Raw genomic sequence first — 12880 nt, forward strand, 5'->3', positions numbered from 1 at the left:
CATAAAAAATAAAGTAACAGAAGGACGGGACACGTACCAGCAGTGCCCTGTTGTCCTCACTTATTTGGCATGCTTTCATACAATTAATAAAAATAGCAATACGCATCACTCAAAGTGAGTGACAGGGCACCGATGAGCGGTAATCAATCACTGCACATTTCTACCCTCGTTTCCATATATTACGGTGGTGGCAACGGGCCCTTAAGTGTACTTGGAAAGAGTCCAAAAGCCTAAACAAGACACGCTTCATAAAAAAAAATTACTCATTTCGTAACTTGTCTAGATCAGGCAGGATAGGTCCAGACTACAAACCCTTCCGAGCCACCTGCTCTCTAAAACACTTCCTAGGTGTGGAAATTGTTTCAATGTTTACATCTAGTTTGAGTTTTTGCCGTTTAACTCTGTGACTTGATGAGGATTGCGTAACAAGAAGTAAACATTTACTTAACTAAACCAAATGGTGTTCATGCAAAATCACACTACGCTGCAAGCAGGATTCGAACCTGCGCAGGGAAACCCCATTGGATTTCAAGTCCAACGCCTTAACCACTCGGCCATCGCAGCTGCGTCCGTATGATGTCACAGTTGTCGTATACGAGCCATGCACTACTCACGTCAGGCCGAGACATAAAAAATAAAGTTACAGAAGGACGGGGCACGTACCAGCGGTGCCCTGTTGTCCTCACTTATTTTGCATGCTTTCATACAATTAATAAAAATAGCAATATGCATCACTCAAAGTGAGTGACAGGGCACCGATGAGCGGTAATCAATCACTGCACATTTCTATCCTCGTTTCCCTATATCACGGCGGTGGCAACGGGCCCTTAAGTGTACTCAGAAAGAGTCCAAAAGCTTAAACAAGACACGCTTCATAAAAAAAATTACTCATTTCGTAACTTGTCTAGATCAGGCAGGATAGGTCCAGACTACAAACCCTTCCGAGCCACCTGCTCTCTAAAACACTTCCTAGGTGTGGAAATTGTTTCAATGTTTACATCTAGTTTGAGTTTTTGCCATTTAACTCTGTGACTTGATGAGGATTGCGTAAGGAGAAGTGAACATTTCCTTAACTAAACCAAATGGTGTTCATGCAAAATCACACTACGCTGCAAGCAGGATTCGAACCTGCGCAGGGAAACCCCATTGGATTTCGAGTCCAAGGCCTTAACCACTCGGCCATCGCAGCTGCATGAGTATGATGTCACAGTTGTCGTATACGAGCCATGCTCTGCTCATGTCAGGCGAAGACCAAAAAAATAAAGTAACGGAAGGACGGGGCACGTACCAGCAGTGCCCTGTTGTCCTTCATTATTTTGCATGCTTTCATACAATTAATAAAAATAGCAACATGCATCACTCAAAGTGAGTGAAAGGGCACAGATGAGTGGTAATCAATCACTGTATGTTTCTACCCACTTTTCCCTATATTACGGCGGTGGTAACAGGCCCTTAAGTATACTAAGAAAGAGTCCAAAAGCCTAAACAAGACATGCATCATAAAAAAAAGTACTCTTTTCATGACTTGTCTAGATCAGGCAGGACAGGTCCAGACTACAAACCCTTCTGAGCCACCAGCTCTCTAAAACACTTCCTGGGTGTGGAAATTGTCTCAATGTTTACTTCTAGTTTGAGTTTTTGCCATTTAACTCTGTGACTTGATGAGGATTGCGTAACGAGAAGTGATCATTTCCTTAACTAAACCAAATGGTGTTCATGCAAAATCACTCTACGTTGCAAGCAGGATTCGAACCTGCGCAGGGAAACCCCATTGGATTTGGAGTCCAACGCCTTAACCACTCGGCCATCGCAGCTGCATGAGTATGATGTCACTGTTGTCGTATACGAGCCATACTCTGCTCATGTCAGGCCGAGACCAAAAAATAAAGTAACAGAAGGACGGGGCACGTACCAGCAGTGCCCTGTTGTCCTCACTTATTTTGCATGCTTTCATACAATTAATAAAAATAGCAACATGCATCGCTCAAAGTGAGTGAAAAGGCACAGATGAGTGGTAATCAATCATTGCGCATTTCTACCCTCTTTTCCCTATATTACGGCGGTGGTGACGGGCCCTTAAGTGTACTAAGAAAGAGTCCAAAAGCCTAAACAAGACACGCTTCATAAAATAATAATTACTCTTTTCATGACTTGTCTAGATCATGCAGGACAGGTCCAGACTACGAACCCTTCCGAGGCACCTGCTCTCTAAAACACTTCCTGGGTGTGGAAATTGTCTCAATGTTTACATCTAGTTTGAGTTTTTGCCGTTTAACTCTGTGACTTGATGAGGATTGCGTAACAAGAAGTAAACATTTAGTTAACTAAACCAAATGGTGTTCATGCAAAATCTCTTGACGCTGCAAGCAGAATTCGAACTTACGCGGAGAAACCCCATTGGATTTCAAGTCCAACGCCTTAACCACTCGGCCATCGCAGCTGCGTGAGTATGATGTCACAGTTGTCGTATACTAGCCATGCACTACTCACGTCAGGCCGAGACATAAAAAATAAAGTAACAGAAGGACGGGGCACGTACCAGCAGTGCCCTGTTGTCCTCACTTATTTTGCATGCTTTCATACAATTAATAAAAATAGCAATATGGCTGAGATACCCGCCACCCCCTCTCAACACGATCCCAAAAGAAGGGAAACCGGAAACAGTTCTTCAAAGTTTTTGGATGTGGGAGGGAGTGACCCTCCCGCGGCCGTATTTATTAAAACAAAAAATTAAACATTAAACGTTTCATATTATGTACAATTTCATTATCACATTTGCGATGTTTGGCTAATCTTAACATATTCTCTAATACAGAGGTTCTCCTAGCCGAACTAGCATCCTACAGAAACATTCTCTATAAACACTGAAATTGTACATCCTAACGTTTAAGGGCCAACGGCAAGGTCATAACCGGTGTCAAGATCCCTAACCAGACTTACCCCTCCCACTTGGGAAGGGCGACAGCACAGAGGCTTACCTCAAGTGCAACTACTAACAATTTCCCTTGACTTGTCGGGGGCACTTAAGACTCGACGCCATTTAAAGGTCGTTCGAATACTTGTGTGTGGTATCTAGAAGGTATCGTGGACCTCCCCCCACCCCACACAACTTACCGCATCTGCCGTCGCAGATGACCCTGGCCCCGGGAAATTCCTCAGGAGGGGGCTGTAACCCCTCCTACACAGGAAGGGGCCTTGACCGCCTTTCCTTAACTTCCGGCGACCCGCCCTTAGACGGGACCGCCTCCCCATTGAGGGGCCAATGGCCACCTCCCCCGAGCGCTCCCATCCGTGTTGGGTGACGCCCACTCATAGGGATCTACCAATTAGTGCTCACCGATCATGACCTTACCGCCTACCAAAATTAAATACGACAATTCGAACTTATGAAAACATTGGTCGCTACGACCGAAAGAGCATGCTCAAAAAGCAACACTACATCAAGTCCTTTTAATCGTAACGACCTAAATGATATTCACCATACTTTATTATGAAAAACAACAAAACTGATACTTTCACAACCTGTAAACGAAAAAGGAAGAACATACTTAGAAAATCCACTTTATTGCACAACAACTTGCTGTCCTCAGGGGCTGGTGGGTGGGTCAAAATTGGCTCTTTGTTCTGTCCCGAGCTCACGTGTAGCGAGGAGGTGCAGCTTCGGAGCACAAGAACAAGAGGACGTCTTCTGGCCTTGCGTCTCCTTTTATCCGTCTTCAGGGCGGGCGTAAACCCGCCCCTGCCCGTCCCGAGGGCGTGGCTGGCTGCGTCAGTGTCTAGGCCAGCCCACTCTAGGGCGGGAACAGGCGCGCCCCGGCTACGCCGCTTCGGGCATACCAGCCGAGACGCGCCTCCCGCCCAAAAATGGCTTCCCGGGGGGATCGAGGCACTCCGCCATACGTTCGGGGGGACCGAGTGGTCGCCCCTTTCCATATGGCTGAGATACCCGCCACCCCCTCTCAACACGATCCCAAAAGAAGGGAAACCGGAAACAGTTCTTCAAAGTTTTTGGATGTGGGAGGGAGTGACCCTCCCGCGGCCGTATTTATTAAAACAAAAAATTAAACATTAAACGTTTCATATTATGTACAATTTCATTATCACATTTGCGATGTTTGGCTAATCTTAACATATTCTCTAATACAGAGGTTCTCCTAGCCGAACTAGCATCCTACAGAAACATTCTCTATAAACACTGAAATTGTACATCCTAACGTTTAAGGGCCAACGGCAAGGTCATAACCGGTGTCAAGATCCCTAACCAGACTTACCCCTCCCACTTGGGAAGGGCGACAGCACAGAGGCTTACCTCAAGTGCAACTACTAACAATTTCCCTTGACTTGTCGGGGGCACTTAAGACTCGACGCCATTTAAAGGTCGTTCGAATACTTGTGTGTGGTATCTAGAAGGTATCGTGGACCTCCCCCCACCCCACACAACTTACCGCATCTGCCGTCGCAGATGACCCTGGCCCCGGGAAATTCCTCAGGAGGGGGCTGTAACCCCTCCTACACAGGAAGGGGCCTTGACCGCCTTTCCTTAACTTCCGGCGACCCGCCCTTAGACGGGACCGCCTCCCCATTGAGGGGCCAATGGCCACCTCCCCCGAGCGCTCCCATCCGTGTTGGGTGACGCCCACTCATAGGGATCTACCAATTAGTGCTCACCGATCATGACCTTACCGCCACAGGTCCGGATAGTTGACCGGCTATCCGGACCCCCCACCAAACTCCTACCTAAAGGTCATGTTTTAACGATTTTAACCAAGCTAGGAAGTCACCTATGAGTAACTCATTGCCCACCCTCGACAAATGCACACCATCCCCCAAATACATACTGTCATCATTAATACAACTATGCGAGATCGAATGCAATGTCTTGGAACGGAACAACCGACTCACTTTGTTATTCAATTTTTTAACGGAATGATTCAAAGCAGGGGTCGAGATAGCTCCCCGCCACACTTTTCGTGGGATCATATGAGACCACGCAATTGTACACCCCGGAACTCTCCTTGCTAACCAACTTACCGTGGAAAGCATAGCCTCCAGGAGAAGTCGTCTACCGGTGGTGACTAGATCATTGCCCCCCAAATGTACTATGACTATGGACGGCGGTGACCTCATCCGCTCTAACAAACCCTCAAAAAATGCCTGAAACTGGTCAATACAGAGACCGCCCCTTCCGTAGAAGGACACTCTGTACCCGTATTCCCCAGGTACGTGAATCATATCACCTGCTTTGAATACGTCTGCGGCCCGTCTCACGTATGAGTGGCCTACAACCCACACCTCCTTTCTCTCAGCCGGTGATGTGTGACCGCTGGCCTGGTGTTGGGTCAACTGCACAGTCCGCCCTGCCGCGTAGGCTTGCGCAACTGAAAACAAACAAAAGACAAGAAGCGTGAGTACATGATTACAGCTTCACAACATGTGCAATCGCACATACCTCTTATAACAATTGGAGGACCAACGCCCCACCCGTTTCACTTGTTCTACATTAAGACCCCTGGCTGTAGCTTCTGTGGCAGCCCCTATACGAAAGGAATGGGTCCCAAATTCACCCGGGTCCAAGCCCGCTGCGGCAATGGCCATTGCAAGCACCCGCTGAAACTGAAACCTCGTCAGCGGGGTGGCGTCTACATGCCTCAACAATGTCCCCCCCCATGATGCCACCCTTCGTGCTAGGTAATCTTCTAAGCACTGAACCGGACACATGGATGACTCGGGGATCCTGCGAATGATCGTGCAGTCCCCCCTCCCATCTTGGTCAGTCTTGGACCTGAGAAAGGAGACAATCATCGCATCACCCCTGATCTGAACCTGCTCCCTGCACAAGCCCCCCGTCACATCCCGTTTGTTCCTTGCAACTAGCTCACTAACTCTCATAGCCCCGTGAAATGCCAGCATAAATGCAGTCCGGAACAAACAGGTCTCGAACGGGGACGAGCATGTGTTAGGGAGTGTGGTCAGCAACTGGGACAACCTGTCTAGACCTATCGGTCGTCTTACGTCTACTCTGCGACCCTCCAGACGTTGCCACCCACGCAGCGCTTTCTGTACCGTAAAAGACGCTGTCGGGTCCAGGATGCCATGGGCCCTGGCAACAAAGGAAATGGCGGCACGATGCCTTTGGGCCGTGGCCACCGATTTCCCAGCCCTACGTAAGGACATCAGGAAAAGTACTACCAACTCCTCCTGCCCCCAAAGTCCCCCTCTCTCTGCCCCCAAAAAGGCTAAATAGGCCTGGAACGCCCCTTCATATGCCTTCCTTGTCCTGGGTGCTAGACTCTCTCCCACGAGGTGACGAAGTTCGGGGCACCGAGAGACCAGAGAGCTTCGGGGAAGGGTGCCGGCTCCGGGTCCGCTGAAGGAAGGAAACCCGAGAAAGCCTGCATGTGAAAACGAGACAGTGCATCAGCGGCCTGATTCATCACCCCAGGGACATGTTTTGCTCTGAATACCACGTTCAGTTGCATACACAGTAAGACAATTTCTTTGAGCAGCCTCAAAATCAATTTACAACGGGCTGCCTGACTATTGATGCATTCTACCACGGTCATATTGTCGGACCAGAACACAACAGAATGATCTCTGAACCCTTCTGGCCAGGTTCTCAGGGCCACCAGAATGGGAAATAATTCGAGGAAAGCGATGTTACTTGTCAGCCCCTTCTCGTGCCACCATAGGGGCCACTTCTGTGCCGACCATTTTGTGCCGAAGATGGCGCCAAAACCTACGCTTCCTGCTGAATCTGTCCATAGCCCAAGCTCATCGGAGGACATGACTGGCTTGTTCCAGACAACTCGGCCATTGAAGTCCGCCAAGAATGCTAACCAAATCCGCATGTCCTGGCGGACCTCAGTCGATAACCTTGTGCGATGATGACCCTCCTTCAGGCCAACCATCGCTTGGGCAATTGAGCGGGAAAAGGGGCGAGCCATTGGTATCACTCTCAAGGCAAAGTTCAACTTTCCCACTAACTGTTGCAACTGATGCAGTGTAACCTTGGATGCAGTTAAACATACTTGGAGGGCTGCCCTGAATTTCGACACCTTGCTAGCTGGTAAACGGAAGCACCCCTCCCTTGAGTCCAACTCGATCCCCAGAAACTCGAGGCAAGTCGTGGGACCCATAGTTTTACCCGGTGCCAACGGCACGCCGAGATGACCCATTAACACACAGAATTCGTCTAAAGCCTGGGCACATTCGGGACTACCGGCGGGGCCAAGGAACAGAAAGTCGTCAAGGTAATGCATTACATTTCGGAAACCCGCTGTCTCAGTGAACACCCACTGCAGGAAAGTACTGAATTGCTCAAAGTAAGCACATGAAATAGAGCAACCCATTGGCATACACCTATCCATGTAAAATGACCCCTGGAACCCGAATCCCAAAAGACGCTGATCGTCTGGGTGTACCGGGAGCAACCGGAACGCTGACTCGATATCAGATTTCGCCATCAACGTCCCGTGCCCCAGGCGATTCAAGATGGCTACTGCCTCATCAAAAGATGCGTATCGCACCGAACAAACTTCTGGATCAATTGCGTCGTTCACCGAAAGACCTCGTGGAGCAGACAGATTATGGATCAAACGGAACTCACCCGGGTCCTTCTTGGGGACCACCCCTAACGGAGAACAAACGAAACCTGGTACCGGGGGTTCACTAAACGGGCCGGCGACCCGTCCCCGGCTAACCTCTTTCTGAATTTTCTCTTGCACTACCGATGTATGTTGTAAAACGGAAAGTTGATTTTTGCACGTCCCTACACCCTGAAAGTCCCCTACCGGGATGCGGAAACCATGTGTAAAACCGTTCCGTAGCACCCCGGCAGAAGTACGATCCGGGTATTCGCTGAGCCAGGGAATCATTGCCAAGGTATCAATCGGGGTTGGTAAAGGCGCCCCTCGGCCTAGCTTAGACCTGTTTGGCGCCCCCCTTACCCCCATTCTCACCCGTTCTGGCTCTGCACGATGACTCAGGATGGGACGACCCACACGTACTACACTCATGTTTGAACTTACACGATCCCGGAGGCCTGGTACATTTCCCCTTGTTGAAATTAAAACAGAAACCCTTTTTCCCTGTATTGCCTGCGGGCCTTGACTGGTCGTCGGTGCTCGTACTTGGTCGAAAGGGCGTCCCCACATTTTGGCGGGAGTAATCAACAACATTGCTCCCGACCAATGGCATTCTTAACATTCCTGATTCTTTCATTTTGTCCCAAGTTAACGAATCGTAACAATCCCAAGTCAAACTCTTGTTATGTTCCTTTTCCTTTCTGAACAGATTGTCATAACAAAACCAATGGTTACCTTGATACGTTGTCGAGTAACCCATAATTCGTGATTGGTAAACGGGAAACTCAGGGAGCAACTCGGGCCTACGTTCCCCCAAAATCGATGTGAAAATACCCCATGCATTGCCCCAGTTGCCAATGTTCTCATTAACCTTAAAGGCGGCCATTTTTGCGCGCCAAACACTCGGATGCATCAAGTCCTTCTGACTTTTCACATGCTCCACATCATAATGATCAACAAGCAGGGAAAAAATATTCACGTACTCTCCCGCCCAGATCTTTTCTTTTATAGCTAACGGCACATGTTGTCCCAATCTCTCTCTACGAGAGGGTGCTGACTCGTCCCTTGCAATCGGCAATGGCCGCTTACCTGCACCGGACGCAGCTTCTGCCGCTTGCGGCTTGTCTATCCCCGCCACTCTAGCTGCCTCTTTCTTCTCACGAAGCCCTTTTATCAGCGCCTGTGCCTCGGCAGCCGTGGCGCCATCACCACTATCCCCCAACCACGCTGCTAGCTGTGCTGCCAGCTCGGGGGGCATGTCTTCCTTGGATGTCGGGGAGACGACCCCTGGGATTGGATTCCCCTCTATCGGTACTGGGGTCGGCGCCTCGAGAGGGGCAGAGGGAACCGGGACGTCCCCACCGGCTGGAACCTTTCTCGGCCTCTTAGGTCTCCCTCCAGCCGGCGAAGGGCCCGAACCCTCCTCCCCATCTCGCTCCGCCAACCGTTTCTTTATGTCGGACATATCTTTAAAGAGTGCCCGAACCATCTGGTCAGTCGTCATTCTCTTTTCGCCTTTCCTGGGCATCTTCTTCGACGAAGTATCTGGAAGACAAAGAAAAAGATCAAAACGCTCAAAATTGGCTCTTTGTTCTGTCCCGAGCTCACGTGTAGCGAGGAGGTGCAGCTTCGGAGCACAAGAACAAGAGGACGTCTTCTGGCCTTGCGTCTCCTTTTATCCGTCTTCAGGGCGGGCGTAAACCCGCCCCTGCCCGTCCCGAGGGCGTGGCTGGCTGCGTCAGTGTCTAGGCCAGCCCACTCTAGGGCGGGAACAGGCGCGCCCCGGCTACGCCGCTTCGGGCATACCAGCCGAGACGCGCCTCCCGCCCAAAAATGGCTTCCCGGGGGGATCGAGGCACTCCGCCATACGTTCGGGGGGACCGAGTGGTCGCCCCTTTCCATACGCATCACTCAAAGTGAGTGACAGGGCACCGATGAGCGGTAATCAATCACTGCACATTTCTATCCTCGTTTCCCTATATTACGGCGGTGGCAACGGGCCCTTAAGTGTACTCAGAAAGAGTCCAAAACACTTCCTGGGTGTGGAAATTGTCTCAATGTTTACACCTAGTTTGAGTTTTTGCAGTTTAACTCTGTGACTTGATGAGGATTGCGTAATGAGAAGTGAACATTAACTTAACCTAACCAAATAGTGTTCATGCAAAATCTCATGCCGCTGCAAGCAGGTTTCGAACCTACGTGGGGAAACCCCATTGGATTTCAAGTCCAACGCCTTAACCACTCGGCCATCGCAGCTGCGTGAGTATGATGTCACTGTTGTCGTATACGAGCCCTGCGCTACTCATGTCAGGTCGAGACCTAAAAAATAAAGTAACGGAAGGACGGGGCACATACCATCAGTGCCCTGTTGTCCTCACTTATTTCGCATACTTTCATACAATTAATAAAAATAGCAATACGCATCACTCAAAGTGAGTGACAGGGCACCGATGAGCGGTAATCAATCACTGCACATTTCTATCCTCGTTTCCCTATATTACGGCGGTGGCAACGGGCCCTTAAGTGTACTCAGAAAGAGTCCAAAAGCTTAAAGAAGACACGCTTCATAAAAAAAAGTACTCTTTTCATGACTTGTCTAGATCAGGCAGGACAGGTCCAGACTACAAACCCTTCCGAGCCACCAGCTCTCTAAAACACTTCCTAGGTGTGGAAATTGTTTCAATGTTTACATCTAGTTTGAGTTTTTGCCGTTTAACTCTGTGACTTGATGAGGATTGCGTAACAAGAAGTAAACATTTACTTACCTAAACCAAATGGTGTTCATGCAAAATCTCATGACGCTGCAAGCAGGATTCGAACCTACGCGGGGAAACCCCATTGGATTTCAAGTCCAACGCCTTAACCACTCGGCCATCGCAGCTGCGTGAGTATGATGTCCCAGTTGTCGTATACGAGCCATGCACTACTCACGTCAGGCCGAGACATAAAAAATAAAGTAACAGAAGGACGGGACACGTACCAGCAGTGCCCTGTTGTCCTCACTTATTTGGCATGCTTTCATACAATTAATAAAAATAGCAATACGCATCACTCAAAGTGAGTGACAGGGCACCGATGAGCGGTAATCAATCACTGCACATTTCTACCCTCGTTTCCATATATTACGGTGGTGGCAACGGGCCCTTAAGTGTACTTGGAAAGAGTCCAAAAGCCTAAACAAGACACGCTTCATAAAAAAAAATTACTCATTTCGTAACTTGTCTAGATCAGGCAGGATAGGTCCAGACTACAAACCCTTCCGAGCCACCTGCTCTCTAAAACACTTCCTAGGTGTGGAAATTGTTTCAATGTTTACATCTAGTTTGAGTTTTTGCCGTTTAACTCTGTGACTTGATGAGGATTGCGTAACAAGAAGTAAACATTTACTTAACTAAACCAAATGGTGTTCATGCAAAATCACACTACGCTGCAAGCAGGATTCGAACCTGCGCAGGGAAACCCCATTGGATTTCAAGTCCAACGCCTTAACCACTCGGCCATCGCAGCTGCGTCCGTATGATGTCACAGTTGTCGTATACGAGCCATGCACTACTCACGTCAGGCCGAGACATAAAAAATAAAGTTACAGAAGGACGGGGCACGTACCAGCAGTGCCCTGTTGTCCTCACTTATTTTGCATGCTTTCATACAATTAATAAAAATAGCAATATGCATCACTCAAAGTGAGTGACAGGGCACCGATGAGCGGTAATCAATCACTGCACATTTCTATCCTCGTTTCCCTATATCACGGCGGTGGCAACGGGCCCTTAAGTGTACTCAGAAAGAGTCCAAAAGCTTAAACAAGACACGCTTCATAAAAAAAAGTACTCTTTTCATGACTTGTCTAGATCAGGTAGGACAGGTCCAGACTACAAACCCTTCCGAGGCACCTGCTCTCTAAAACACTTCCTGGGTGTGGAAATTGTCTCAATGTTTACATCTAGTTTGAGTTTTTGCAGTTTAACTCTGTGACTTGATGAGGATTGCGTAATGAGAAGTGAACATTTACTTAACTTAACCAAATTGTGTTCATGCAAAATCTCATGCCGCTGCAAGCAGGATTCCAACCTACGTGGGGAAACCCGATTGGATTTCAAGTCCAACGCCTTAACCACTCGGCCATCGCAGCTGCGTGAGTATGATGTCACAGTTGTCGTATACGAGCCATGCACTACTCACGTCAGGCCGAGACATAAAAAATAAAGTAACAGAAGGACGGGACACGTACCAGCAGTGCCCTGTTGTCCTCACTTATTTGGCATGCTTTCATACAATTAATAAAAATAGCAATACGCATCACTCAAAGTGAGTGACAGGGCACCGATGAGCGGTAATCAATCACTGCACATTTCTATCCTCGTTTCCCTATATTACGGCGTTGGCAACGGGCCCTTAAGTGTACTCAGAAAGAGTCCAAAAGCTTAAACAAGACACGCTTCATAAAAAAAAGTACTCTTTTCATGACTTGTCTAGATCAGGCAGGACAGGTCCAGACTACGAACCCTTCCGAGCCACCTGCTCTCTAAAACACTCCCTGGGTGTGGAAATTGTCTCAATGTTTACATCTAGTTTGAGTTTTTGCCATTTAACTCTGTGACTTGATGAGGATTGCGTAACGAGAAGTGAACATTTCCTTAACTAAACCAAATGGTGTTCATGCAAAATCTCATGACGCTACAAGCAGGATTTGAACCTACGCGGGGAAACCCCAATGGATTTCAAGTCCAACGCCTTAACCACTCGGCCATCGCAGCTGCGAGAGTATGATGGCACAGTTGTCGTATACGAGCCATGCACTACTCACGTCAGGCCGAGACATAAAAAATAAAGTAACAGAAGGACGGGGCACGTACCAGCAGTGCCCTGTTGTCCTCACTTATTTTGCATGCTTTGATACAATTAATAAAAATAGCAATACGCATCACTCAAAGTGAGTGACAGGGCACCGATGAGCGGTAATCAATCACTGCACATTTCTATCCTCGTTTCCCTATATTACGGCGGTGGCAACGGGCCCTTAAGTGTACTCAGAAAGAGTCCAAAAGCTTAAACAAGACACGCTTCATAAAAAAGTACTCTTTTCATGACTTGTCTAGATCAGGCAGGACAGGTCCAGACTACGAACCCTTCCGAGCCACCTGCTCTCTAAAACACTTCCTAGGTGTGGAAATTGTTTTAATGTTTACATCTAGTTTGAGTTTTTGCCATTTAACTCTGTGACTTGATGAGGATTGCGTAACGAGAAGTGAACATTTCCTTAACTAAACCAAATGGTGTTCATGCAAAATCATACT

General features: G+C 48.4%; 6 non-coding genes across 6 annotated transcripts; all 6 read right to left on the minus strand.

Moving 5' to 3' along the window:
• Positions 1-482: 482 nt before the first annotated feature.
• TRNAS-UGA (transfer RNA serine (anticodon UGA)) lies at positions 483-564 on the minus strand. The gene has a single exon. It is a non-coding gene; the product is annotated as a tRNA-Ser (tRNA).
• A 543-nt stretch (positions 565-1107) lies between these two features.
• Positions 1108-1189, minus strand: TRNAS-CGA (transfer RNA serine (anticodon CGA)). The gene has a single exon. It is a non-coding gene; the product is annotated as a tRNA-Ser (tRNA).
• A 543-nt stretch (positions 1190-1732) lies between these two features.
• On the minus strand, positions 1733-1814 carry TRNAW-CCA (transfer RNA tryptophan (anticodon CCA)). Its single transcript has one exon. It is a non-coding gene; the product is annotated as a tRNA-Trp (tRNA).
• Positions 1815-9757: 7943 nt separating this feature from the next.
• TRNAS-UGA (transfer RNA serine (anticodon UGA)) lies at positions 9758-9839 on the minus strand. Its single transcript has one exon. It is a non-coding gene; the product is annotated as a tRNA-Ser (tRNA).
• Positions 9840-10382: 543 nt separating this feature from the next.
• TRNAS-UGA (transfer RNA serine (anticodon UGA)) lies at positions 10383-10464 on the minus strand. The gene has a single exon. It is a non-coding gene; the product is annotated as a tRNA-Ser (tRNA).
• Positions 10465-11008: 544 nt separating this feature from the next.
• TRNAS-UGA (transfer RNA serine (anticodon UGA)) lies at positions 11009-11090 on the minus strand. The gene has a single exon. It is a non-coding gene; the product is annotated as a tRNA-Ser (tRNA).
• Between the last annotated feature and the right edge of the window lie 1790 nt (positions 11091-12880).

Source organism: Lissotriton vulgaris, chromosome 11, assembly GCF_964263255.1.
Source record: "Lissotriton vulgaris chromosome 11, aLisVul1.2, whole genome shotgun sequence".
Taxonomy (NCBI): Eukaryota; Metazoa; Chordata; class Amphibia; order Caudata; family Salamandridae; genus Lissotriton; species Lissotriton vulgaris.